Genomic DNA, 27,850 nt, shown 5'->3' on the forward strand with positions numbered 1-27,850 from the left:
TCTAGGAAAAACGAATTTTTTTATCCAAATCGTTTTTAATGTTGTTTATAGTTTGCAGTCTGTCACTTCGATGCAACATATTTCTTATACTAAAATTAACAATTGTGCTAAAAGTTGAGGTCATTGATCTAAGGCTTCTAAACATACTCTAACAAGTTTGAGAGTTAAACTTCCAGGGCAAGAACATATCATTAGTAAGATTTTTGCACGACCTGAACTTAATGAATTTGGTACCTCATATCACAAACTCAATTTTTAAAAACTAATTTGGGGTGAAATTGTAAATTTGGTTTGTAGGTATAAAGCAATATAATGTATCATTTCTCATCGGAACTGCACTTCATTAACTACATACAACTTTAATATTTGTCAATCTGAAATATCATTCTGTCAGTTAATGATATTATACTGGAATTTTCTATCATTATGATCTTAAAAGATTATTTAATCTCCACTTTTAAGATTAAATTGATATTTTCTTTCTTATGATGAATGCTATGACTTATGTCGTACATGTTACGATTATTAGTTCTAGAAAATACTTATCTAGTTTAACTGGATTTGCTATGATGATTTTGGATTTCCTTTGCTTTCTTGTTGATTTCTCGTTAATTTCTCATTGATTTCCTTTTGATTTCTCGTTGATTTCCTCTTGATTTGGTTTTGATTTCCTTTGATTTCCTTTGATTTTCTGTGATTTCCTGTGATTTCCTGTGATTTCCCGTGATTTCCTTTGATTTCTTCTGATTCCCTTTTTGATTTCCTCTGTGGTTTACCCCTCGATAATATCTTTATTGCCCAACAGAATTTTCATTTAGAGGACACATTAAATTAAGAATAACAACAGAAGAATTAAGAAATAATAATAAAAATAATATGATAAAACAGTATACTAAATAAAACAATAATGTGATAATTTTTCAAGAAAGTTTTAACAAACAAACTAAGTGGTCCATAAAAAGACAAAACAACTACCTATCAATATTTCATTGACCAAGATTAACTAGATCCAAGAAATATATCATTATAGAATTTGTTGGCATACTGACAGATATTAGTAATTGGCGCCTTCCAGAATAAGTTAGTTTTGGGTGTTGGTAAATAAAACGTTGCCGAATGCCTGGAGGATATGCGGGGAACATAAATGTTAACGTTCGAGTCAATTTCATTTCGAATTAGTTTAACTATTAACCGAGCATTTAAATATTTGCGTGTCTCAAGCAAGGTTTTAAAATGATGTTCTTGGAGTAATGCGTCATAGCTGATATTTGTCTCAGGGCATATAACGTGAATTCTAAACGAAATATTGTGATAACCCAAACATCCTGCCTTAAATTGACATGTGAAAAAGATTTGAAAAGCCGGCGAAAATTTCAAAAATTCAAAAATCTGGCCTTGGCTGTGATCGTCTAACAAAATGGAACCCTACATGGTGTTTGTTTTTCTTTTGTGGCGAAATGCGCTCAGATGCAAGTGGTGGCCTCAAGGTTGGAGAAGTACCGCTAAGTAAAACACAAAATATATGGAGGACACAAAACGTTTAGAAACGTTTATTTGAATGAAATCAGATTAAGTTTATGCAAATATTTGAATGTCACAAATTTAATAAAACAAAGAAAAATCTGAATTAAAGTATCTGGATGCAAATACACAAGTTATTACCGGTGTGTGGTGGCAAATTTAAAATTATAGCAGTTAACAAGAGAATACAATTATAATAAAAAAAACTCTATGCAGCGGGGCGCACAACGACAGCGGTACCAGAGCCCCATAAGAGTGTGGCGATCGAACTATATCAATTTCATTTTAGCCCACAGCAAAATTACTCATAGGGGAAGTTGTAACACGAGCGAAGTTTGGGGCTCCTGGTTGTGGCTGTTCTCCCATCACGACGGTGATTCTATTCTATTCTATCGGCAAGCACATGCCGCTCAACACCCTTCTATCACGAAAAAACGTGCCGCGCCGTTACGGTCGCAAACTCGTGGTTGGAAATTCCGACTATTGGGACACGCCACGAGCGTTGCGTCATCCCGACCGCTTTCCTGACTTCTATTCAAGGACTGCGTCTTTTCTGCAGATGGTGCCAGCTCGACTAGGAAGCGCACCCTTCGCTTCTGCCACATGTTTCTGTGTTATTTACCTCAATTCCCTTTTAAATGTCCTATTTCTGAGAGTAAGATTGGACATCAGACAATTTATATGACGGAAGCATTAGTCAACAAAATATTTACGTGGTAGAAATAATGAGCAAAGATTTATAAAAACAAAAAAGATCTGGTATGAAGTAAAACTTCTGTAGACAAAAAATTTACGTGAGGTTAGGAACTGAAGAGCATGAAAATTTACGTTCAATTTAAATTATACAGCAAAGAAAATTACTGAGGCTAAAATTGAGAGATGGAGAAAATTACATGAGATGAAAAATTGCAAAAATAACAAAATTACATGAAATCTTTGCCACACTTTTTTAACGATTCAAACAAAGAATTTACATGATGTTAGATGATACCACACTTTATCAGCGATTCAAACAAAGAATTTACATGAAGTGAATTTATGCCTTGATCCAAGTGACTTAAAACAATTAGCTTTGAGAGCTTATATCATGCACTGTCCTCAGCTTATCCCAAACAAACACGTAAAAAAAAAAGAAACTCAAATTGCAGCCCTCGTCGCGAGAAAATCTTCTCGGTGATATATGTAGTTTCCCACGTGGCGAGAAATATGTCTCGATAATGTAATGATGGTGATCACTGCTTAAGGGAAATTTAATGCCTCCGTCCCTCAGTCCACAATATTATGAATTCTACCGTACTTTCCACGGTCTTTTTTCCAGAGTGGGATAACGTCAGGTTGATTTAACTGCCGTAAATGAACTGTTAGCAATCTTGTGTGAGGAATTAAGAAGTGTTATAATGTAACACTTAAGTATAAGCATCCAGAAACCTTATTTATAACTTGATAAACAAAGGATGAGTCTTGACTAAGTGGATTTCATGAAATCTCCTAGCAAGTGCTTTATCTGAACAAACTCATGACTCTTGAATTGTGTTAGGACCAGTTAACGATTAAAATCCTAAGATGAACTGTGAATTTGCAAACAATAAATCAAATTTACACCACGCGTTGACGTCGGTTGACAGTTTATTAAAATTAGCTTTGTGAAAGTTAAAACGATCACTATTTACTGGTGGAAATGGTATAAATGTATAGAATCTTCCAAATCAATAGAAACTGACAAAGCTGGATGATAAAAATCTTCTCACATGAATATTTAGCATGGTCGACAACAATTGACGATTTAGATGGGAAAAAATTAAGTCAAGCGGTATTGCATCGTTATTAAGAATATTGTTGTGCTGGACAACGTCAAGCGAATTTGAGAGATCCTGTAGTATTCGAAGTTTGGGATATACGAATTTTTTTTATAAGTGAGAATATTGAAATCACCAATCAATAAAAACGGTTTGCTAATTAGGCTTCAAGAAATGCTTCATAATCATCAGTGTATTGTATATATCAGGCGGTACATAGACAACAATGAGAAAAAATACGAACTTATTCAGAGAACATTTACAGAAAACTAAATTAATTTTTGGTACCAAGTCAGCTACTTCCTTCATGGCTAGAACCTCAAAGATTGTTTTATTAAAAAGAGGGACAATGACTCCACCACCATCAGTTTTATTAGTCAAGTTACAAGTTACATTTTCTGTCACAACGTAGGACACTGTATTCAGAAAAAAAGTTCATGATTTTTGATCGATCCATTTAACCACGATTTAGTAACGCCAATAATATTATAGAAAAGTTCGCATGCTTTAACATAAAAGGTATGAGCTTCACTACGTAGCCCATGAGTATTTTGGTAATAAATATAGAGTTTATCAGAAGTACTATTGGGCAAGGTTAGTTTAAAGAGGTAGCAGATATAATAGTGGGAAATCCATTTTTACGTTTGATTATTATCAAGTTGTGTTCTTCACTGGCGAGTCGAGTATTGAGTTCAGCTTTAGCGTTTCTGTAGAGAGCAATTTGCGCTGGAGTTCTGTCAGACGAGGTGAAGATTCCGTTTAAATCAGGTGTAGATTTAAGTTTAGAAATAAGGAGAGTTTTTTGGATGGGTAAAATATGAAACTACTTAACTGCAAACGAAACAACACATGGGAAGGTAGCAGAATTGGAACCATGACAAAAAATAATGTAGATTACCTCGAGGTGAATAGCAGTGAAAATGAATAGAGCAACAAACTGACATGAACAGAAAACAGAATAGATAAGTTTAAAGAAAAATCCGGAAACTGAACTTAGTGAACGAAATTTTTACAAAAGGATATAGGATTTCAAAAGGTATTAATGAAAGAGTGACGATATTTAAAGATAAAAGCAAGAAATATGGGCAATAAATGTAGAGTAGAAAAAGGAAGCAAAAAATATTCAACTGAAAAAATAAAAAATATAAACATTATTGTACCTGGGTAGGAAATAAACAAAACAAAAAATGATTAATTAAATGTTCGCAAAATGTTCAAAGTAAATGTGTCATAAAGCTGTTGAATAGAAAATGTGAAATAATTATGACGAAAACTAAATTAATAATCTCGAGATCTAACAGAATCCGAAAGAAAAAGTTGGGGTTCTGTTTAAAAATAAAATCCACTTCACTGTGCGAAAGTGGTTGGTAACAAAAAATATATTTTGATGTGAAAAAGTGTTATTTTAGCAAATAAAATCGACTCGTCCGAAGATTTTTCAAGAAAAGGTTAATTAAGGGAATTATGAATTTTGTGTGGAACTGTATCAACACTGTCTGTATATGTATAAATAGCTAACTATTAATTTTATTTTTATATATTTTGAAAATTAAATAATTTTTGTTTCAACAGGAACACAATTTTTATTCAAATAAAAATGTAGCAGTATTTGTATTTTTCTACGAATCTACAGTTGTGAAAGAATTACGTAGGACATAATATTAAACAATCATAACGTGAAAATTGTGTTGCAAATGTAACAAACCTTCATTATTTATGTAGATATATTTTGTTGATGTATATAATGTAAAATTCAAATGAGGTGTATACATTTTTAATTTGTGCAAAAAATATATTAACGAATTCACTTTTTTGTATATAACCTTATTTACTCTGTGCGAAAACGACGTTTTATAAATTTATGAATCTGACAAGCCTCGTACGAAGCAGCTCGGCTTGCAAAATGCATTATTCTAAAATGTCCAGGTTACTAAGGTAACAAACTCTTCAAACATTTTTCTCTGTCTATTTGCAGACATTTTTGTGACCCTCTAATTTAATTAAACAGTTTAAATATTTAAACTTATTGAAAATTTAAACAAATATTATGTTTTTGTAAATAACTGTTCATATGAAATATTTACACAGTGAAAATATCATATAAAATATACCCACACATTTTTACTCACATCGAGAGTCCGATAAAGGATGAAGTTTTGCTTTTCTTTTTGTCTAATAAATATACATAGCACGAAGGAACAGTAGACGCTTAATATATCTACTCACACGTGTGTTTATGCAATAAATCACAATGACGTTTACGTGTGGACTCCGTGATGGTTCTATTAATATTTCTAGTCATGTTCGCGAAGAATCGCCTCAATACTGCATCCATTGTTCGAATCCAGGTGACCGAGCAAACGGAACCTTAATATCAGAATGTTATTTTTCCATCTCGATTTTTCGATAACAGCCGAGGAAGCTTTACGCTTCACTTACTCGCGCTTCTTCTTGGCCATGAAACAAAATGGTGGAGGCGCCGGGTAGAGAGTAATGAAAAATGTTGCTGGTTTATTTGTGATTAATGACAAAGCAACAAATGACCGGTGATTTAAAACGTTACGCGTTCAAGCAAGATGAGGAAAGTTAGAATTTGTGAAAAGAACATGATGGCTTAGAAGGAGAGAAATTTCTGCGAACGTGTTCGTTCAGTAAACTTTCCATATTTAATTTAGAATGGGTGCAAAACTTTGAAATCGAGATTTTACTTTCTTTTACAATTTAATCCTCCATAAATAAGATTTACGGATATAAAGAAAGAATGAAATTTGCGGAGATGATGTCGATAAGAAGAGGAAACTGTATTTTCATTTTTCTATGGCATTTTAAATTTATGTACGGTTTCGGTTAAGTATTAAATTTAATATATTTAAGACAATTTTATTTAATCAAAGACACAATTAAATTGCGTACCCTATCGTTAACACTCGTATTATAACATAGATTTGAGTTAAGAACGCACTATTTTTACTTATTGATCAATATATTAATTGCATTGTTTATTATTTATCACAGATAAAATACTAGAGATAGGAACTAAGTTAGGAAATTTTCCAGTACCAAGTTAAATAAAAAGGAAAATGGCGGAATTATTGCCAAAGATTAAAAAGTTGGTTCTTGATATTAAAGAAGTGAGAAAATAATTCCGAAAAAGTACTGTGGAACATCTAAGAGGTAAGAACCACTAAGTAAAGTAGATAGCAACTAAATATATAGTTAGAAGAGAATATGTAGGACAAAGAAAAGAAAATTTTTAGGGCATTAACGAGAAAATAGAACAAGAGAATAATGATAATTGAAAATTCATAAAGAAATACTTATTTACTCGAAAGCATGGATATACCAAGAGTTGGTAATTCGAGGTCATTAGAGCTTAGACAAATATGGAGACGGATGGAATATAATAGAGGAAGAGGAACTCTAAGATTTAGGTAGAAACGAGAAGTGGAATATCTGAGAAACCGTAATGTAGAGAAACAGAGCAACCAATGACAGAAGAAAATGGAAAATAGTTGTTTAGAAAGAAGTAAGGTTTGCTTGCGCAAAAAAAGCTGCTTCTGGTACAAGTTTCCGAATTATAGTACTTTGAAAATGAGACTAAAAAGTTGAAATGCAAGACACGAACCTTCAAACATTTTCATTAAAAAAATACCAACAGACTTGAGACTTATTTTGAATAGATATTTTCAATTTTTATTAGAAAACCAATAATATTAACATTACACGGCCATTAAAAGTGTCGTACAGCGTAATAAAATAGGACGTACAGTTAAATATCAAACATGAAATTAGTGAAGCTTTAGCTTTTAAACAGTTGTATTATCTGACAATGGAAGTCGTTTAAAAATCTTTGAAAGTTTAGGGTTCGTTTGGGAACTTTTGGTTATTTGCAAAATTGCCTTTGCAATTAATCTTGGCGCTTTTTAAATACGGTAGGTATAATCTTTATGCGTTCGTACAAATATTAAGTTTTTTAGATTTTCTCAATAATGATAATATTTTTATTTCCCAAGCGTAAGCTAAGGAAGTATAATAATCGAGTCCATAGGACCAATGGCCACTATTATATTTTCTCGACGTTTCATGACCCTTGCAGTACGAAAAAAGTAGTCTCCCGTTTCCGTTTGTCTGTCTGTCTGCCTGGTGTGTGTATCTATTTTTATTAGATACGTAACCTCCGAAACTGCTGGACTGATTGTTCTCAAATTTTGTAGGTATGTATATTAGAAATATCACGTAGATGTTTAAATGCTAACCAAAATTTTGCTTAACATCCCCACCCAGAACCAGGAGGAGCCCGTCCTGAGGGAAGTCGCCGCCCAGGAGGAACGACCGTGCCGGGCATTTAATTCTTTTTGTTTGTTTAAACTTGTTGTAGTTAATTAAGACTTAGCCGTAAGATTATTATTTTAGACCGTGTAACTGTGGCAGGGAATAAACCCTATTTATTGTAAAATATCCTTGCCGTTTTATTTTCTTTATTCTCGTGTTTTCGCGAGGCTCACCACCTGAATTCCGTGTCTTCGGCTTTAGAGTACCCCGGCGCTCCCTCCGCCCGAGAGGGAGCTGGCGCGCCGAGCGACCGCTGCTCCTGACCGAAGGCGCCACCCCGGCGGCGTGAAGGTCGCCGCATAAGCCTGGTCGGCCAGACGTGTTTCTGACCCAAAGCTTGGCACCCAAGTATCCCGCCACCCTATACGTTATCGGCGAGATTCTGGACCGTCCCAACCGGAATTTCGTCGCAATACTCCAATAAGTGTAGTGTACAAATCTGTTTTGAGTTTTTTTCTAACCGTCCAAATTTTTGCAAAGACATAAAGCACGGTATAATAGTAGTTTACCATTAGTGTAAGGCATCCCGTGCTCTAGTGGTTAAGACTAAAGAATACGGACCGGGCTCAACCGTTCGATTCCAAACTTGACTTTTCGTTTTTTTCCTTTTTTTTCTTTCTTTCTCGCATTGTGTATTATCTGTGTTTATGACGTCATAACAAATTTTGTATTGGTCAAATAAAGAACGAGTCACTCCATTTTCTCGAAAATGTGAGAATAACCACGTCTTTATATAATAATGATAAAATAAGAATTATATAATTCTGAACATTTTGCCTGATTGAGGTTTACTTAATACTTTTAATCCTCTGTTTTGAGAATACAAATTCATCCAAATCAAATTAATTTCTACGCCACATTCGTTCGATCTATGTAGAATTCTGTAACCTAAAGCAATACATCTAAATATTCAATACTCATAGTCAAAAGTCAGATCACGTATTTAATTTTTTCCAATATTTATAGCTAAGTTGGGGGATCTGACTCAGGTCTTAACGCCTTAAGCGCAGCACCTGTCCAAGCATGGGAATACTTGGGCAAGAGGTACGTCCTAAACGTCCTAACCAAATGCATGCACTGTTGAGGTTTGAGGGGAGCACGAGAAATTCTGAGGCTCGGGACCTCAGAAGAGAAACAGCACAGAATTTGTCCGGGTGAAGCAAGAGACCAGCTCGATGGAGCTCAGCGTCCAGCACTTGCAGATTGCCCTGGAGGCCAAATATCGTGGAGGAGACGAGGACATCATCCGCAAACGCAAGGACATGCACGGTTGCATCACCCACCCGAAAATCAACGTCGGGAGAGATATTCCTCAGAACCTGGATCAGGACCAGGTTGAAGAGCAATGGAGATGGCATCATTCCCCGACAAACGGTCACCGGCACTCCATCACGTCCCTAGTCTCCAGGACCGTTGAGACATTTACATATAAAGACTGGACGTACTCCCCGAATCCAGCTCGCTCGCAGGCGGCTATTATGGCAAGGTGCGAGACAGTGTTGAATGCTTTCGACGCGTCAACTGAGGCCATATGCACAGTATCCAACACAAACAGATTGTCTGTTGTACCATCCACGCTCTGCATGAAGGCCCTCTGAAACTCTGTGAGTAAGTTTGGAATGCCTTGCATCCTGGATGCGAGAACCTTGTGGAAATGCCGTCCTTGATCGAGTGAGATCCATGAGCCAATAGGAAGATGTTGAATAAGAGAGCCGCCACCTCAACAGGGACGGAATTCCATTGGGCAACGGTGAGGCCATCAGAACCAGGCGCATTACCCACCTTGACCTTGGCCCTTCGCTCCGGTAACTCATAGACTCCCCTACGAAGATGTTCGTCCAAAAGCCCAGAAAGTAAGGATTCCCTTCATGTTTCTACTAAAGCAGTCAAAAATACGAGCCGCGCACGCTTTCTGGTCCCGGGGATACAACTCCTAGACTTCAGTGTACTCTCTCCTTCTCAACACCCTCTTACTCGCACTCTGTCCACTCGCGTTATGGCCGCTTTCCCAACGATTAGATCTCTGCCTGTTTGGAACGGGTAGGATGTCACGAAGCCAGGCCAGTACTGACTCCGCAGCGCTTTTCCCGTTCAACACCCCTTTAGCAATAGCTGCCAGGCGAGCTCCCTCATATCCCAAACGCTGCCAATCCAACTCTTCGATCCAGTTAGAGACAGCAGTCCGCATGTCCCCCAGATGGTCGGGAGCAGGGACATTCGCCTCGGCGTCATCATCAGGCGCGAGGTCCACTCTAACCACTTCTGCCGCAGCATTCACAGCTGGAGGTAAGTTACGGTATTCAGCAAATTGTCTCGTACCTTTGACTGAATGCAGAGACCGCCTCAGCATCCGCGGAACCAGATACTGGTTCATAAACCGATCTCCCCGCGCATGATTGCGTTAGCATCAAGCTTATCCATCATGCACGTTTCTTCCTCTGACCAGTGGGGCTTATCCCGTTCAAGGCGGATGGCGGCATTAGCCTCTTCGAGGTGACGCGCGCGCATGTATACCCCTGTACTCGTAGCGGTTGTGAACGTCCTATCACAATGAGGACATGGGAAGTCGGCGGGCTCGTCCTCCTGAGTAGAAGGGCCCGGTTGTGCAGGACCCGGGGCCTGGGAGCCGGGGGGGTTGAGTAGCAGGATTTCGTCTTTTCGGGCCTATGATTTAAGATGAGGGCTCTCCCTGTTTCCTGGAGGGGCTTATGGCCGCAAACCGGCCCCATCCCCAAACTTCGTGACTTCTTGACTGAATAAGAGCCCGACTTCACCTTTATATAACTAATTTAGTTTTATTATCGCATTATATTTCTGACTCAATCGACAGTGGAGGTCAAGCAGATACCATTTACACTGATTTTTGTAAGGCTTTTAATGAAATGAATTACTTTGTGTTACTAGACAAACTTGGAAGATTTGTTTTTTGACTCTATATGTTGATTGCTTCATTCCTATCTTATTAATCGTGAACAAGTAAGTAGTTAGATATCAAAAAAAATTTCTAAAAGCTTTTACACCTACTTCTGGAGCGCCACAGAGGTCTAATCCTGGACCGCTGTTATCTCTTTTCTTGTTTGTAGATGTTCTAGCATATTTTTGGAAATTAATGCTATTAAAAATTTCATGAAATTGAAATATAACATCAATGTTGTGTTGAGTACCTGCTAGGATAATACTGATTTTGGCTAATGAAACCTCTCTACGAAAATAGAGGACGGGTGGGCGGAATTAGTACTTACTAAAATAAGACCGATTTTGGCAAATGAGATACCTCCTAAGAAAAGAAATGGTGGGTGGGCAGGGTTAGTACCAGCTAAGATAAGGCTAATTTTGGCGAATGATATACCCTCTAAGAATATAGGTATCATTTGCTAAAGTCAGTCTTATCTTAACAGGCACTAGCCCCGTCTACGCGCCCTCAATTTTCTTAGAGGGTATTTCATTGGTCAAAACCAGTCTTATCTTAGCAAGTACTAGCCCCGCCCACCCACCCTCTATTTTCTTGGAAGATATGTCCTTTGCTAAAATTAGTCTTACCTTAGCAAGTACTAGCCCTGCCCACCCTCCCTGTATTTTCTTAGAGGGAATGTCCATTTCCAAAATCAGTTTGATCTTAGCAAGTACAGCTGGTACCAGAAAAAACGGGAATGGAGTTTTTGTGCAATGTAAAGTGTACCTGTCTCTTACTTGTCAATTTGCTAAATCTGTTAAATATTTGTCAGTTTTATCACTATTTTGACACAAAATTTTTGCAATGTCATTATTGTTCTAACCTATTTCAAATAGTCCCGACCACCCGCCTTTTATTTTCTTAAAGGATATGTCTTTCGCCAATATCAGTCTTATCTTAGCAAGTACTAGCCCAGCCCACCCGCCTTTTATTTTCTTAGAGGGTATTTTATTTGCTAAAATCAGTTTTATCTTAGCAGCTACTAGCTAGGATAAGACTGATTTTGGCAAATGACATACCCTCTAAGAAAAGAGAGGGTGGGTGGGCGGGGTTATTACCTGCTAGGATAATACTGATTTTGGCCAATGAGATCTCCCTAAGAAAATAGAGGGGGGGCTGAGCGGAGTTAGTACTTGTACTTGACCGGTTTTGGCAAATCAACAAAATTAGTTATCGTTATCACTTAATGAAGACAAATGTTCTGTAGTCTCATATACAAAAATCAAATTTAGTTTTTAGAGCATTGTTATTTACATGGTACTTGCTACATTTTTAGTTTTTAACTAAGCGATTAGACAATCACATAAATGAAATATAATTACTTAAGACGTACTGTTAATTGGCATTTATTCGTATAGTACATGAATACACGCGTCACAATATAAATTAGCTAATTTTGGTTATTTGAACTTTAGAATACTTATATGATAAGAAACCTAGCTCTTTGCGATATGGATGCACTTTCGAGAGTTTCGTTTGATGAATAAGCGCTTCGTGGATTCGCCTGAAGTATTTGATTTCAAATTATACCACATATTTTTGATTACAGCGTTCATAGTATGTTTACAGAGGAGTATGTGTTACACAACGACAATAACAATGTTTTGACGGTGAAAATAGCAAAGTGGAACTTCCCCTAGTTTGGTTATCGACCAAACTTTGGGACTGTTACAATTACTCAAGTAGTCGGGGCACTTAGCCTACGTTCATTCCTAAGCCTTTCTAACACGAATCGTTCGAAATAAAGTTTTCTTGTTTTCCTCTTCCTGTTCTGCTTAAATTAATCCATTTATTGTTTCCACCGCGTTAAATTAATCAAGGTTAAGTGAGGCCAAAATCATTTCTTACAAAAACTGCAAATCATACGAAAATATAATTTGTGTTCGCTTTATTCATTTCGTTTAAATTTACCTGCAGTGTCAAGAATTTTGTTTATTATATCATTTGAAACAATTTTCAAATAAAAGTCTATTGACCCTAAATATCTGGGAACCAAATTATAAATCTCGCCGCTAAATTAATAATTAAAACAACGCTTTAGCACCTGTAAAAATATACCTGTTTGTTTAAATTCAGTTCCTGTGTTTTCAAGTTAGTACAACAAAAACAGTATTTTATGTGATGTGAATTCATGTGGATGATGTTGATTTGTTGAAAGCCTAGAGATAAAATTTATTAGCATTAACGTAATTGTAATACGTGTAGAATATTCGAATAAAACAATATCAGAATGTTTCTATAATGGCTCGATTTTTATGTAAAAACGAAAAATATTTCTAGAAAGGGAAGAAACGTTTACAGTTAACAATAGTGTGTCCAATATGGATGAACTCCGTTTTACTCTCCACTACCCCAGGATCTATAATAATAATTAAACCACCACAATATGAGTGTATTAGTACTAGAAATAAGGATTATAAATGTAATATTCTAACAAAAATGGAAAATAATGTTTTCGCTTGATTAGGAGGAGGATTGGATCTAATAAATTAATAACATTATGTACATCGAGATATGCTGTATTTATTATTTAATTTGCTACTTTAAGCTAACTTGCATATTTTTAAAACTGGAACTGTCCCTTTATAATTACTTTTTCTAATAAATATACCAGGTGTCTAGTTTACTTATTGCATTTTATTATCACAGTTATTGTGAAAGGTAGACGCCTGAAATTTAGAATTAACCAACAAAACAAAGAAGTATATACATTTATGGATAAAAATCTGGAAGATTTAAAAATGTTCATAAATTTGTTCAATATTATTTAAGTAACTTAACCACTTTGTAGGTACTAGAATGAACAATTTATTTTAAACATTTTAAGTAAATTGTTTTAAAATTTTTACGGGAATGAAAAAAATGTTATGAAAACAAACAGAGCCGCTTATTGTACGCGAATTAATTATTTAATGTATGATTAATTGATTAACCTGCATTTGAGTATCTGATTGGTTGAATTTGATCACGTGGCGTGATTAAGAGCTTCTGTAAACCGAGTCTCAGGTATGCTCGTATTTAGAACAGAGTTTATTCAAATTTCATTAAATCTCTGTTGTAGTTTGCAGAAAATCCGCTTTTGAGTTTGATGTCGGAAACTCGAGGCTGCAACCCGATCGACCAAAGCATGAAAGCAACACAAACGGTTCTTGAAATTTTCCCTTTGCCGCTGTTGTTTGTTTTCTAAAAAATATGTGAAGATAAGTAAATAATCAAAGTGAAAAAGAAAGTGTTTTTGACGTAATTAAAGTTGTAAGAGGCGCAGCGCCTTAAATGGGCTACGTCCAAATTTGAATAATTGAAAATTTATATAAAACCTTTTAGAACTGATGCGATACGATGAAGGTAAAGACAGTAATGTGTAAATGGCTTTCTTGCATACTTATTTGACAAGTTGAAAGGGAGAAAATCATCCAATCTTTCCTGAAAGCTGCAATAATGTTAAAAAGAGACTCTGGCATCAGTAAGTTTTCAAAACTGAAGAAAATCAGGTAGATATAACTTTTTGGAAAAAGAAACATGGATTAATTTCCTTTGGAATATTGGAGGTGTTTGACGTATTGTACGCAGTTTTAGTAGCTGTAGCTTTCAGATTTAAAATTTAATGATTTAAGAGAAGAGTAAACAATATTAACAATTTAAAACAATGTCGCTGTGGTTTTAACAAATATCACAAGATACGTTCCTTCCAATCTTACTTTTTTTATTTTCTTACTTGTTGTTGCTTCCTGGAAAAATAATCTTTTCATTGACAATACTTTTTCACAATTTTATATGCGTATTTGCGTTTTCACACACACAAACATTGCGTTTATTACTGAGTCATATTTTCGAAATGGACACAAGGTAAACGATGTGTGGAAGTACTTGGGATGAACTCCGGGAAGAATTTCCCAACATCGTCGACTAATTACAACAATGTCTGACAAAGTTCAGAGAAATTTCATTTTTACAAAAAAAGGGGGGAAATGGCAGGTGGAGAAACAAGAGAACTCCAGAAAATATTGGAAATGACAGATAGTGGATCAGATACCTACAACATCCATACAACATTTAGCACAACAAAGAGGATTATCTTATGGAACTTGACGACCAATATTGCGAAAAGATTTAGCACTGTTTCCTTTCGAGTGCAAGAATTACATGAAGCTGATTTTTCAGCTACGGTTCACTATTGTCAGTGATTTTTGGACACATTTGACGATTTTATACTACAACTTCACAACAATGAAATATGAACAAGACAGCGCATTCGGCTAAGGTAAGCAATCTTGCGGGAATTTTTCTGACAACCAGATGATTAGTCGAAATACAGAGAATATCTGGCATCCGAGATCTCATAATCTTATCCTTGCAGACTTTTTTGTGGCCCAATTTAAACGACACTGTTCACCGCATACCTGTCAACAATTTGAAGGAGTTAAGGTTGTGGATAACAACATTTAGACAAGAATCACTTGTTCTTATTTTTATTATTATATTATATATGATCGCTGATGCTTGTACAACACACGCAAGGATTTCTTTAAATTAAGACCTATTTGATTGTTAATACCAGTAGTCTAGTCACTAACCTCGCGATTGTTTGTTAGACGCTGTCTATTTAGATTAGATAAGTTATTACTTAAATTCACTTTGTCAATAACAGAATTTATTTGTTGCTCAAAAGGAATCAATTAGGTGATTATGAAATTCAGTATTGTAAGGAAAGAGTATAGACGAAATGTATTTACTCACTAGCTTGTTCATCTTATTCGAGTGTCTAAATTTGATTGTTTTTCCAATTTTTTGTGAAGCCAAATTGCATATTTAATACTAATAAGTTAAGACGTTTGCACTATTTGCGGAGGCGTCTGATTCTTATTGCCGGGTGCGTTTATTTACCTTAGATGAGTTTAAACCGGAATCTGTGGACCTTCGGTATTACGAATATGCGTCTTGTGGGAAGGGAATTCCGTACCCTCTAAACTGCTGTTGTTTTTCTCTTTTTTCTGCTTTTAAAGGAATTTGTAAGGTATAAAACGGAATAATAACTTAATAACTACTAAATTTGCTTCTACTATATTAGTAAAGACTGTTAGAAGTAGATTTTTTTACCAATATATAGTCTCAACGAACAAATACAGCATCCTGTAAACTTTACCTGGTCACGAGTGTTTTTTTTTATTCTTAGTCATTAATACAATCCAAACGAAAATCCATAAGCTCCACTTAGCTATAAATTTTATTGGTATATTAAATATGAAGCCCGCAATTGGTAATTGTGACGTACATGTATTTTTTTTATACTCGTATATAAAACGTAATGGTTAAATCTTGAAAAATTGCAAATATGGTAAGATTAACATTGCACTTCGTAACTCAAGTTTTAATTCGAAAAGTTTTGGTTATGCTTAACATTTGAAAAATTGTAAATTAGACGAGTCTGGTTAGGTCAGGTCGGGTCAGGTCAGCAAGTTAATGAATTCTACTCAAAACTTAACTTCAGATAACACCATCACTTAAAAAGCTGGCACCATTTAAATATTGACATAAAAACCGCTCTTCGTAAGGGGCGGCAAGTTAACGCTAGTCCCCCGATATGTAAAATAATAGCTCTAAATAGTTTAGACATAGCACCAGCTATTTTTACAACTATCTCCACTATGCACATACTTATTATAAAAAAATAAAAACAAAAAAGTAACCTCACCTAATTTTTTTTTATTTACTTTAACAGGGTTTCAACATCTAGGTTATTAGCTATTTATAACTAAATAAGGGAAAAAAGTTGACTATGTTGTAGAAAATCCAATACAGGTGTAGGATCGTTGTTTAAAAGGGCTTGTAGTGTTTCTTCAGTTTGCCATCATGCGTTGTGCTCGAGAATTCTGATATTTCGGACATTGTTTTAAAAAATGGTGGACAGTAACATGTTGGACAAGTGAGGGAATTGCTTCACTCTAAGAGATAACTGTGCGTGATAGCTGTCTGGCCGATTCTAATAAGTCTGCGTGGGACTACTGTTTCTGTTGCTAAGTAGGGAGTAGGTATTTATTATTGAGTCATGGAGTGGGTGGGTTTGTATTGCTATGACTTTGGTTTTGTGCGAGATAAGTATTCGATCACGTCGGAGATGTAGTGGTAATTCATGAGCTTCACGATGAAAACCTGTCCTGAAGGCTCCAAGGGCAAATCTTAAGGCTGTATTTTGTATTGTGTCTAATTTGCGTAGTAGTGTTTGTGATGCTGAACCGTACGCTGGAGAACCATAGTCAAGTTTTGAACAGATTAGGCTTCGGTATGTTCTGATGAGAATTTGTTCATCGGCCCCCCCATCTAGTGTGGGCTAGGGTTTTAAGCAAATTTAGACGTCTGAGGCAGTCCGCGTTTCAGGAATGTATGTGCAGGATAATTTTGCATCAAAAACTATACCTAGGTATTTTTATTCAGAGATGTATTGGTTCAAGAAGATGATCTGTTTGTTTGGTAGTGAAGTGCATTAGAGCTGATTTTAATGAAGAACATCTGTAGCCGGTTGTTGTAGTCCAGGTTCCTGGTGGATTCGAGATGAGAGCCTTTATAGAAAATAACTACATTACCGGCATACAAAGAGGTCATGAGTGGTTTCGAAAAGATTTTTGGTAAATTATTGATTGCCACCAGGTACAGTGTAGAACTGACGATAGATCCTTGTGGGATTCCGTTTATTTGTGGAAGTGGTCTGGAGCATGTATTATGAACTTTAACTTGGAATGTCCTATGTTGCAAAAAGTTGTGAAGAAAGTTTTGCATATTTCCACCAATATTCCATTCAGAGAGTTGTTTGAGAATGCGATAACTCCAGACTGTATCGAAGGCCTTTTCCTGATCGATGAAAATCGTTATTAAATGTTGATGGTTGGCGAAAGTTTCACAGACTTCTGTATGTAGTACTAGTCATGAGTTGATCTATTAGATCTGAAACCATTGTGGGCCTTGTGTATGTAGGATTTATCTGCTAGATACCATAACAGTCGCTTATTATTAATTAGGTTCTCTAAAAGTTGACAGAGCGTACATGTTAGAGAGATACGGTGATAGCTCTGTGCTAGATGTCTGGGACTTATGTTGTTGCCATAGATGATTGAATATTATGAGCAGAGTCTCCTGAGCTTTTGTCGAAAAATGTTTAAGAAATTTGGACAGAATATTATATGGACTTGCAGCTGAGATTCGACAATTAGCAGTGCTGCTTGCACCTCATCGGTTACAAGCTTTTGTTTTGGTTGTTTTAATGCAGTTATTCGGTGATACTTTTGTTTACTTTGGATCTTATGAATCTCATTCCAAACCTGGGAGAAAGGAGTTTGTATTGAAAGAGTGGAAACGTATTCTTCCCAAGATTTCTGCTTATTTGTTTTGATGGTATATCGTGCTTGGGTTCGTGCTTGTTTGAATTTTTGCGGATTTTCTTAAGTTCGATGTTTTTTGTATTTGTTTGTTTTCTTACTATTCTGTACGCCTTTAGCGCATTCATTGTTTCACTATGGTATGGGATTATGTTTATAGATTTTAGATTGGATTATACAATCAGGTTGCTCCATGACATTTGCACAATATAGAGCTTTACTTATCAGATTCCAGTGTTTGTATGTTGTAAGCGGGGTATTTAATATAGATGTGGACTGAATTTTAAGAGGGTAGTGATTACTGGTGTACATATCATCAAATGGTTCTCAGGTGTAGGAAATTGCACTGCGCGCTCTTGAGAGGCTGAGGTCGATTGTACGTAAACTACCGTATTGAAGGTTAAACTGTATTGGAGCGTCGGTATTCAGTAGTACGACGTATTCAGTGGATAAGATGTCTTCTATGATTGCACCTTTAGCGTTTGTGTGATCTGAGCCACACATGGGGTTGTGTGCGTTAAAATCACCGACCAGTATATGTGGCTTTGGCAATTGGTGTAGAAGATTGGGGAAAGAGTTTTTGTCGACTTGATATGAGGCTGGGAGATGGATGTTACAGACGGTCGAAGGTGTAGGTTCCCATATCGTAACTGCAATTGATTCTAGACTTGTGTAGTGTGATTTGTTCAGAGTAATGTGAATTCTTTATATAGATTGATAGTCCCCCATTGCCTCGTTTTCGTTGTTGCGGTTCTTGTTGTAGCATTTATAATTGGTTATAGTCGGGGTTTGAATATCTTTTAAATTGGTTTCTTCTATTGGGATGCATGGAGGTTCGTATTCAGAGATAAGCTCTTTTAGACGGTTTAGTTGCGGGTAAAATCCGGAGTAATTCCATTGGATTAGTGTGAAGGCTTCGGATTAATATGTACCATCATTTAGGTCAGTTTCTTCACTTGATGATATGTCAGTTGGGTCTGTGCAAGTTTTTGTGAGGTAAGAGTGTAGCTTTTTCCGTAGGCGAGTGAAACGATTTTTGAGTGACTGACTGTCTATTTTGGGATATAGTTGGTATATTGTGATGTCGTGGCCTCAAATGGGAAAGGGTTTTGTTTAGAATGTAGAAATGCAATTTAACTAAACTCAACTATATTCGACGCCATTTTTACAATTGCTTTTTAGAACGTTACTCTGCGACTTAACCTTACTTATCTACCAACCTAAGAAAACCTAATTAACAATTCTAAACTAAATTCCCTATATAACAATACCTCCCTCTCACAAGTTTAAGCGCTGCGGTGGTTTAAACTGACGCTTTGGTCTAGTATTAATTATTACAGGTTCACCTCCATCATTTTCTACTACTTCCTTACGAGGTTCATTGAAGTTTTCTTGGTCTAACCTAACACTAGGAGTTAAAGGTACAATAGCTTCTTGTGTCTCTGCGTTTTGATGATCAGATTGATGAGTTTGGTTAACAGTATCTCGCCTCTCTTCACTGTTAACAACACTCCCATCATTTGGAGGAAGCGCCTTTACAATTTGATCTAGGTGCCTCTTCCACACAACATTTTCATTTAATAACCTACACATATAAACATTGTCACCTAACCTTTCATCGATTTTACACAATACCCAACTCTTCTTATTAGGCATCCTATAATCCCTACAATATACTAATTCTCCCTCATCAAATTCCACTACTCTCACGCTCCGACTACCTCTAGTTGCCTTAACACCTTTATTATTATCTGTTAATAAATCTAAACGAGTTCTTATTTTGTTTTTAAAAACTAATTCGGAGGGTCTATATCCCGTTGTTTGATGTATAGAATTACGATAATGACACAGAAATCTATTTATAAGAGTTTCCATTGGTACTGCCTTGCTTTCCGCTTTGAACATTTTTATTATTGACGATTTTAACGTTTTTACACTATTTTCTGCAAACCCATTTGATTGAGGATGATACGGAGGAGAGGTCATATGTTTGATACCATTATAAAAACAAAATTGTGAAAATTGTTCTGAAATAAATTGAGTACCGTTATCTGTTACGATTAATTTTGGTAACCCAAAACGCGAGCAAACTTCTCGAAATTTTTCAACAGTATGAATTGCATTTGTACTGTTCATTACAAAGGCTTCTGGCCATTTAGAGAAACTATCAATGATTATGAGAATCATTTTCCCCCTGATCGGTCCTAAAAAATCAGCATGAACTCTCTCATACAAATGTTTTGCGTCTTGCCAACTCGCTGCTTTACTTTTTAATGGTTCTGGTCTTTCTGACATACAAATATTACAACGTCTGACATAATCTTCAATTTCATTATCTAAGGAAGGCCACCAAAAATAAGACCTTGCATTTGCTTTCATCTTAACCATCCCGTCATGCGTGTTATGCAATTCCTTCAATAGTTGCTGTCTCAGTTTTGTTGGAATTACCACTCTGTAACCCCACATTATTATACCATTATCAATATATAATTCATTTTTTCTGACAAAAAATGGTTTTAGTATCTCGTTATCTGGTTTTTCAGGAAAACCGTATCTAAGACTATTATATATTTTGCTGAAGATAGGATCTTTTCTTGTTTCAGATCTTATTATATTAACATCTATTGGCACACAATTTTCAACAAAATGTAAATAATCATAGATTTCTTCTTCACCACCTTCCTCAAATGGTAGCGGGAGTCTGGACAAGGCATCTGCTTTAACATTCTCTGACCCTTTAATAACTTTGAAAGTGTAGTCAAAATTAGACAAAAATAAAGACCATCGTTGTAACCTTCCAGCTGCCATTTGTGGTAGACTCCGTGTTTCACCAAACAAAGCTTGAAGGGGTCTGTGATCTGACATAATTTCAAATTTTCTACCGGCTAAGAATTGATAAAACTTTTGTACTGCCCAATAAATACTTAACGCTTCTTTATGAATCATTGAATAATTTTTTTCAGATTTTGTTAACACCCGTGAAATAAAACTAATGGGTCTTTCTGTCCCGCCTGAATCTACGTGATTTAGGACGGCTCCTATACCATATTGACTGGCATCACACACTAATCTTAGAGGTTTATTTATATCATAATGTACTAAAACTAATTCAGAGCTAATTTCTTGTTTTACTACATCAAAAGCTTGCTGACATGCTTTTGTCCACTTAAAAACACTACCCTGTTCCAGTAAACTATACAGAGGTTTCATTTTGCTCTGCAAATTTGATATAAACTTTGAATAATAATTAACCATTCCTGTGAAAGCTCTAACCTCAGTTACATTTCGTGGTATTGGTGCTTCTAAAATAGCTTTAACCTTAGAACGATCTTTTTGTAAGCCTTTATTTGTAATAATGTGTCCTAAATAATGAATACTATTCTTAAAAAATTCACACTTTTTCATGTTTAAACGAAATCCTGCCTTTTGTAAACGAACTAGAATTTCTCGCAAGTTGTTTAAATGTTCTTGGTCGTTTTTACCTGTGACCAGAATATCATCAAGAAAATTGACTACCCCTGGCGCCCCTAGCAACACTTTCTCAACTACTAATTGAAATAAAGAACAAGCGGGTTTGGTTCCATAAGGTAAACGTTTGACTTTGTAAATTCCCTGACTAGTACTCCAAGCTAATAACTCACTAGTTTCATCATCCACCTCTAATTGATTGTAAGCATTTAAAAAATCTAACTTAGTAAACTTGTCACCACCTTGTAAGGCTGCAAATATTTCATCTATACGAGGTAAAGGGTGATGCACATCTTTTAAATATTTATTAATAGTGATTTTATAATTAGCACAAAGTCTGATATCTGTCCCATTTGGTTTCATTACAGGAACTAATGGAGTTCCCCATTTAGCTGTTGGTACTTTTTCAATTACACCTAACCGCTCTAACCTATTCAGCTCTTTTTGTATTTTACCCTTGAACGCAAGTGGTTCTGGCCTTGGTTTATGAAAAATTGGAGTCGCATTTTCGATCATTTCAAGCCTGATTTTTTCCTCGTTATAGCACCCTAACTCATCAGTAAAAAGTTGCTTAAATTCATTAAGCAGTGGAGTCAAAATTTGAGGATTGCTTGCCATACTAAGCGTGTTAACATCATTCCTTATAGTTTGAATACCTATGTTAAATTTAGTTAACAAATCTCGCCCCATTAAAGTTCTACATCCTTCTCTAACTACAATTAGCGTGCCTTCTACTTCTACCTGCTTATATTTAATTTTGACAACAATTTCTCCTACAGGATAAATAATTTGCCCATTATATGTCCTCAGTTTAACTCTAGTTGCCTGTAATTTTACTTTTGAAAAATTATGTTCATAAATATTGAGTGGAATACACGATAGTGCTGCCCCTGTATCTACTTCAAATTTTACAGCACAATTATTAATTTTGGCATATACATAATATGGCTCTATATAGTTATTTGAATATACCTCAGTTATTTGAAAAATTTCAGAATTGGAACTTTCATCATTAACTATCTCTTCAACACTCTGACTAACACAATGATTTCTAAGAATCTTGCTTTTACAAGCCGCCGCAATGTGCCCTCTTGTTTTACATTTAGCGCATACCTAAGATTTGAACTTACAATTTTTAAAATTATGGTTACCCTTATTACAGTGATAACAGCGCTTCTCTCCTTCAGGCCGTGCTTTTCCCTCTTTCTTCTCCTGAAACTTCACCACTCGATGTATTCCGACTTCGTGTCGTGTTTGCCGTAGAGCCGCTTCTTTTGTTACTGCCAGTTCGTAAAGATCCTGTAAGCTCTTGTCGAGAGACTCTTCGCACAGTCTATCTAAGATCAACCCTGGCTTCAACCCAACTACAAACTTGTCCTTGACCCGGTCATCCAGATTTCTACCAAAGGAGCATGCTGCTGCGGCGTTTTTAACCTTCACAAACCATTCCGCAATAGTTTCGTTTGTCTGCCTCAACAAATCAAATACTATCCGCTTACGATAAACTGACACCTTTGCCTTAAACTGGGCATCCAACAACTGAAGTAATTCAGCAAACGACTTCTCCTTCGGCTTTACTGGATCACAAACATCTCTCAAAATCTTGTAGACTTCCTCTCCAATGGACGTTAATAAAATAGCTACTTTCCTTTCCTCTTCTACCATATTTGCTACCAATGACTGCTCCAGTCGCTCAGAAAAAATCTCCCAATCGTCTCCCAGATTAAATTGTTTTACATGCGACAAATTTCCGGTATTAATAACTGTTACTTTTGTGGTGCCGCCGCTGCCGCCACTCGCTGGATCTGCTTTGGGACCCATCTCGATTCCTTGGTATCCTCGTCGCCAATTTGTGATGTCGTGGCCTCAAATGGGAAAGGGTTTTGTCAAGAATGTAGAAATGCAATTTAACTAAACTCAACTATATTCGACGCCATTTTTACAATTGCTTTTTAGAACGTTACTCTGCGACTTAACCTTACTTATCTACCAACCTAAGAAAACCTAATTAACAATTCTAAACTAAATTCCCTATATAACATATATCATGTCAATTACTCCTTGCATATTATTTGTGTAACAAAGGAGTTTTGTTGCTGGGTTACTGTTTCCATAAGTACTTTCTGTAAAGTTAATAAAGGTGTCAGAATTGAGGGGATAGGCGTCCTGGTTTTCGAATATGGTATTTTCTATTTGAGGGTATAAGCTATCGACGGTAAGGACTCATTAGAGGAAGTTTTAGGTAGTGTTAGGTTTTCTGAGGAGTGCAATTTTCTTGCTCTTTTTGCAGATTTTGACTTTACTGGTGTTTTGGGAAATGGGGGTGGAAGGACTAGGTCCTTGAATGTTGTACTGTCGGTTACAGCTTTTCTTTTGGTTGTGTTTGTTGTGGTATTACTTTCTCCTATTTTGGGTGCTGTTATAGCATCAGGTGTTGATGGATAATTTAGGGTTGACTGTAGTGCTTCGTTAATGGCGATGATTCCAGTATCGTGCTCCTGAACAATGTTGTTGTCTAGTATGTTGGGGCATTTTGCTGCGATGTGTCCTGTTTTTGTTTTATAGAGAAAACAAATCATTTTGTCATAAGTAAGGAAGATTCGGTACGTCGTTTCTTCGTGAGATATTACTAGGCTTCTTTGAATTCTGTTGTTTTTGTCTGGTTGCGGGTCCACAAAGACTTGTCTTCGAAAACTCTCGATGTCACTGTATTCTTCACCGTAAATACTTGCTTAAATGTAGTTAAGGGTGAGAGTAATTTGAGACCTATTTGCTTAAGCGCGTTTTCCAAAACATAATGAGGGATGGAGCTACAGAAGTTTGATATTATTATTCTTTTGGCTGGTGATATTAGTTTACGCAACTTTGTTACTTTTTCTGTAATTATAATTTCCCGGCCCGATAGTTGTTTGCTAGGTCTTCTACAAGTTGTGTGGTTGCTAAATAGAAACATAGGGGAAGGCGGGGTAAAGTGAACATAGATATGTAAAAATGGGCAAATAAACTTTTATATGCATTATATCAATGATTTAGGCTTTGTGCTGATTCATCAAACATTCGGCTATAACTATAAAGAACTAAAAACGTCAATTGTTAAATATTTTCTTACTTATTTACAATTTATTGCAACCATGCATTTGGTCCACTTTACCCCTATAGGGTGAATAAAGTGGTCCGCCTGATTGGGTAAAGTGGACATATTAATAGAAAATCATAAAAATAAGGACAACATATAATAAATTTTATCAAAAAATATAAAACACTTTATTTCAAAATTCCATAAAAACTCAATAACATATCTTCTATAAAATACAAACAAAAAATATAAAAAATTGATAGGCTTTTAGGCACAAATATCACAAATAAAATAACATATCTTTTATAAAATACAAACAAAAAATATAAACAACTGATAGGCTTTTAGGCATAAATATCACAAATAAAATTTTTAATTTTTTTTGTTAAACCCTGAGCAATCTTCATGAGCTCGATTTTATACATTTTGTGCACTGGACCTAATTTTCTTTAGCCTTAGAGTCGCTAAACAGGGAACTACAATAAATGCATGCAGCATCGTCTTCCCTATTTTTCGAATTATTTTTGGTAAATCTCAGTCTTTTCTTAGGAATTTTGGTTTTTCTTTTAGGATAGTCCTATTTTCTTGAAGTTCCTTTGTATAAGGACTTCCCGTCAGTACCGCAGTTTTACCTGGTTCAGTTTGCCCCATAATACGATGGTCCAGTTTGCCCCCAAATGTACTTCAAAGATATTTCAGCTTATATTTCTTGAAACATAAACGTATATAGTTAAATTTTACAATACAGGGTATTTTTGAAATAGATGGAAACTTTTTTTAAGGTAATTGGTCATGATGTAGAGAATTTATGCATGCGTCATGGCTGCTAGTGAAAAAAAATATTTTTTTCACTAGCAGCCATCAAGCATGCAAATGTCGACTCATTTAGAGGTAGCAAATTCAACTTTTGCGACCACCGGTTCAAAAAGAAAAGTTGAGGTTATGTACGCAATGTTTGATGTGATTATTTCTTAAAAAATGAGCAAATGTGTGCTACAAACATTACTTGAGTATACGCATGGTAGTTGGTAGACGGTAGAAGATAAAATGATTAACTCAGCCACAAGTATATACGGTTTTCTTTGTGTTGAAGATTTAGATTAAGTTTGATTAGAAATCAAAACAAAATCATGTTGCCTCAAAAAATTGAACGTTTATTTCTTCAGTTTATTGTCTTATGGTTTCTACTAGTGAAAAAAATAGTATATTAACCACGGTTGCAAAGGCACTTCTAGACCTCGCACTTCAGAGCCCTCGACGCTGCGCGTCTCGGGTTCTAATTTGCGCTCGGTCTAGAATGCTTGGCTCTGCAACCTTGGCTAATAATATACTATTTTTCAAGAAGATATCTTTAATTAAGCAACTGTTCACTTTGCCCGCTATGACCTATTTGCCCCGCGTTTCCCTACTCGATTGTCGGAAATTTTGGATGCTGAAAGAATATTTCGGGGTCCTGTTATGCTTCCTATGCTAATTACATAGTCAGCTAGTCGTAATTCTTCCATGGTATCAATGACAATTGCTGGATCTCGTTTTGGGAATCTTGATGATTGGGTTTGTGTACATTGGCGTATATCGGCGAGTTATAATTCTTGCTGAACGGATTCGTTGTTTAATGTGTTGTCGCGTACCAGGCCCATAGCGCACTGGTTAGGCAAGTTTTTTGTATGGTCTGTTAACTGTTAGCGTTATCGAAAAACGATGTACGAAAGTAGGAATAAAATTTTTCGAAATAGAGAACTACTTGTATTCTCACCAAGTATCTTAAATGGTGCTGCTGATTTGCACCTTCTGCTTTCTATATCACTAGAAATGGTGATTTATTTCTATATAACAACTGTGAAATTCACGATTTAGTTCGAGACACGTATTTACTGCTCGATAGATCACCACCGTCCCCCTTTTTTCATACTGGTAAAAATTAGCAAATAGCTAGCACCATTTAAATAAGTAATACAATAATGGAAACGCACTGAAAAAATAACTCGGACTATTTACAAAGTATACTTTTCGACAATGGTCTTGAAAAGAAATTTTCGAAAACTATATCGTGGTCACTTGGTGTGATTTTTCCTTTCTGCAAAGAGATTATGAAAATGTGTGTTTTTTTAACCATAATCTTAATTACTTTTAGTACGCATGTAGTACCCTACGAACGCGGATAATCTCTAATGGCTCTTCCTGTGTGTGTCCCTTCAGTATTTTTTTTATCATAAAAAAAACAATTACTAATACTTAAAAACCCCGGACAGAAAACAAAGAAGGGTTAAAAATTCTGTAGTTGGTTAAGATTCGATGTGCTGCGCTATCGCTAACAGTTGATTCCTACACCAAATGTATTAAGAACTGACGATCTTAAAATGTCCGCAGTGATGATCATCACAGCTAGGAATCATCCTCATTAAACCAGTTTCAAAAAAAAAAAAATGAATTGGAATCGATTCATTAGTTTTTGCTACATGTATTACTTCCTGATATTTATTTTCTTTATCTTTCGATATTTAGTATCATTGCAGACATGCGGTTCTTAGTTGCTTATTACTGGTAGAAAAATAGCCTTTTTTCTCTAAAAAAAACAAAACCAACTGCTGCATATGAATATATAAACATTTTGAAAATTATAAACACATTTTCTTCGTCAATATACTAAAAGTTGCGATGAAAGTTGCAGCATTATTGAAAATTTACAGTTTTCACGAATTTTAGGATTTCGGTATGCAATATGAACACCTTTCATTTCTTATAAAACAAAACCGCACATCACGCACGATATGATTGATTCTGCTTTCGTTGTTGTGGTTCCGGTTCGTCACTGTATTTCGGTGAAATCTACGATTCAACTCCTGGAATAGCGTCCATTTTTATAAGCAAGCATGTCCCTTGGGAAAAATCTATAACTGCTAAAACTGTCCTTCGTGTGTTAGTCGACAAATGACCTAACAGGTATAGTTCGGCCAGATATTTTCAATTCATTTCTACCACCTCTTTGTTATATGTAATTATTATTTTACTTCGTGTTATGGGTCCAACATAGGGCTACTGTTTCATTATAGTTTCAGTAGTATTAATATTGTTATCTTCTTCAATATTCAGTAATATTACTAATATTAGTCAACCATTTTTATTTTGCTGTTTTTGTTATGAGATTGATTTTCAATTTCTTCTTTCGTCTCCCGCTTATTTAATGTCTAGATTCACATTAGTTGTTACTTTAAAAAAGCATCTTTATAAAAATATTTTGTTTTGATAAGTATTGTTACGAAATAAACCCATATGCCGCCCGGGTACGACGCCTATGGGTTTTCACGAGAGCTTTCTAGTACGTACGGTGATC

The sequence above is a fragment of the Zophobas morio genome, unplaced genomic scaffold (assembly GCF_036711695.1).
Source record: "Zophobas morio isolate AGI-343-1 ecotype UQ-CSIRO unplaced genomic scaffold, CSIRO_AGI_Zmor_V1 ptg000108l, whole genome shotgun sequence".
NCBI classification, from domain to species: Eukaryota; Metazoa; Arthropoda; class Insecta; order Coleoptera; family Tenebrionidae; genus Zophobas; species Zophobas morio.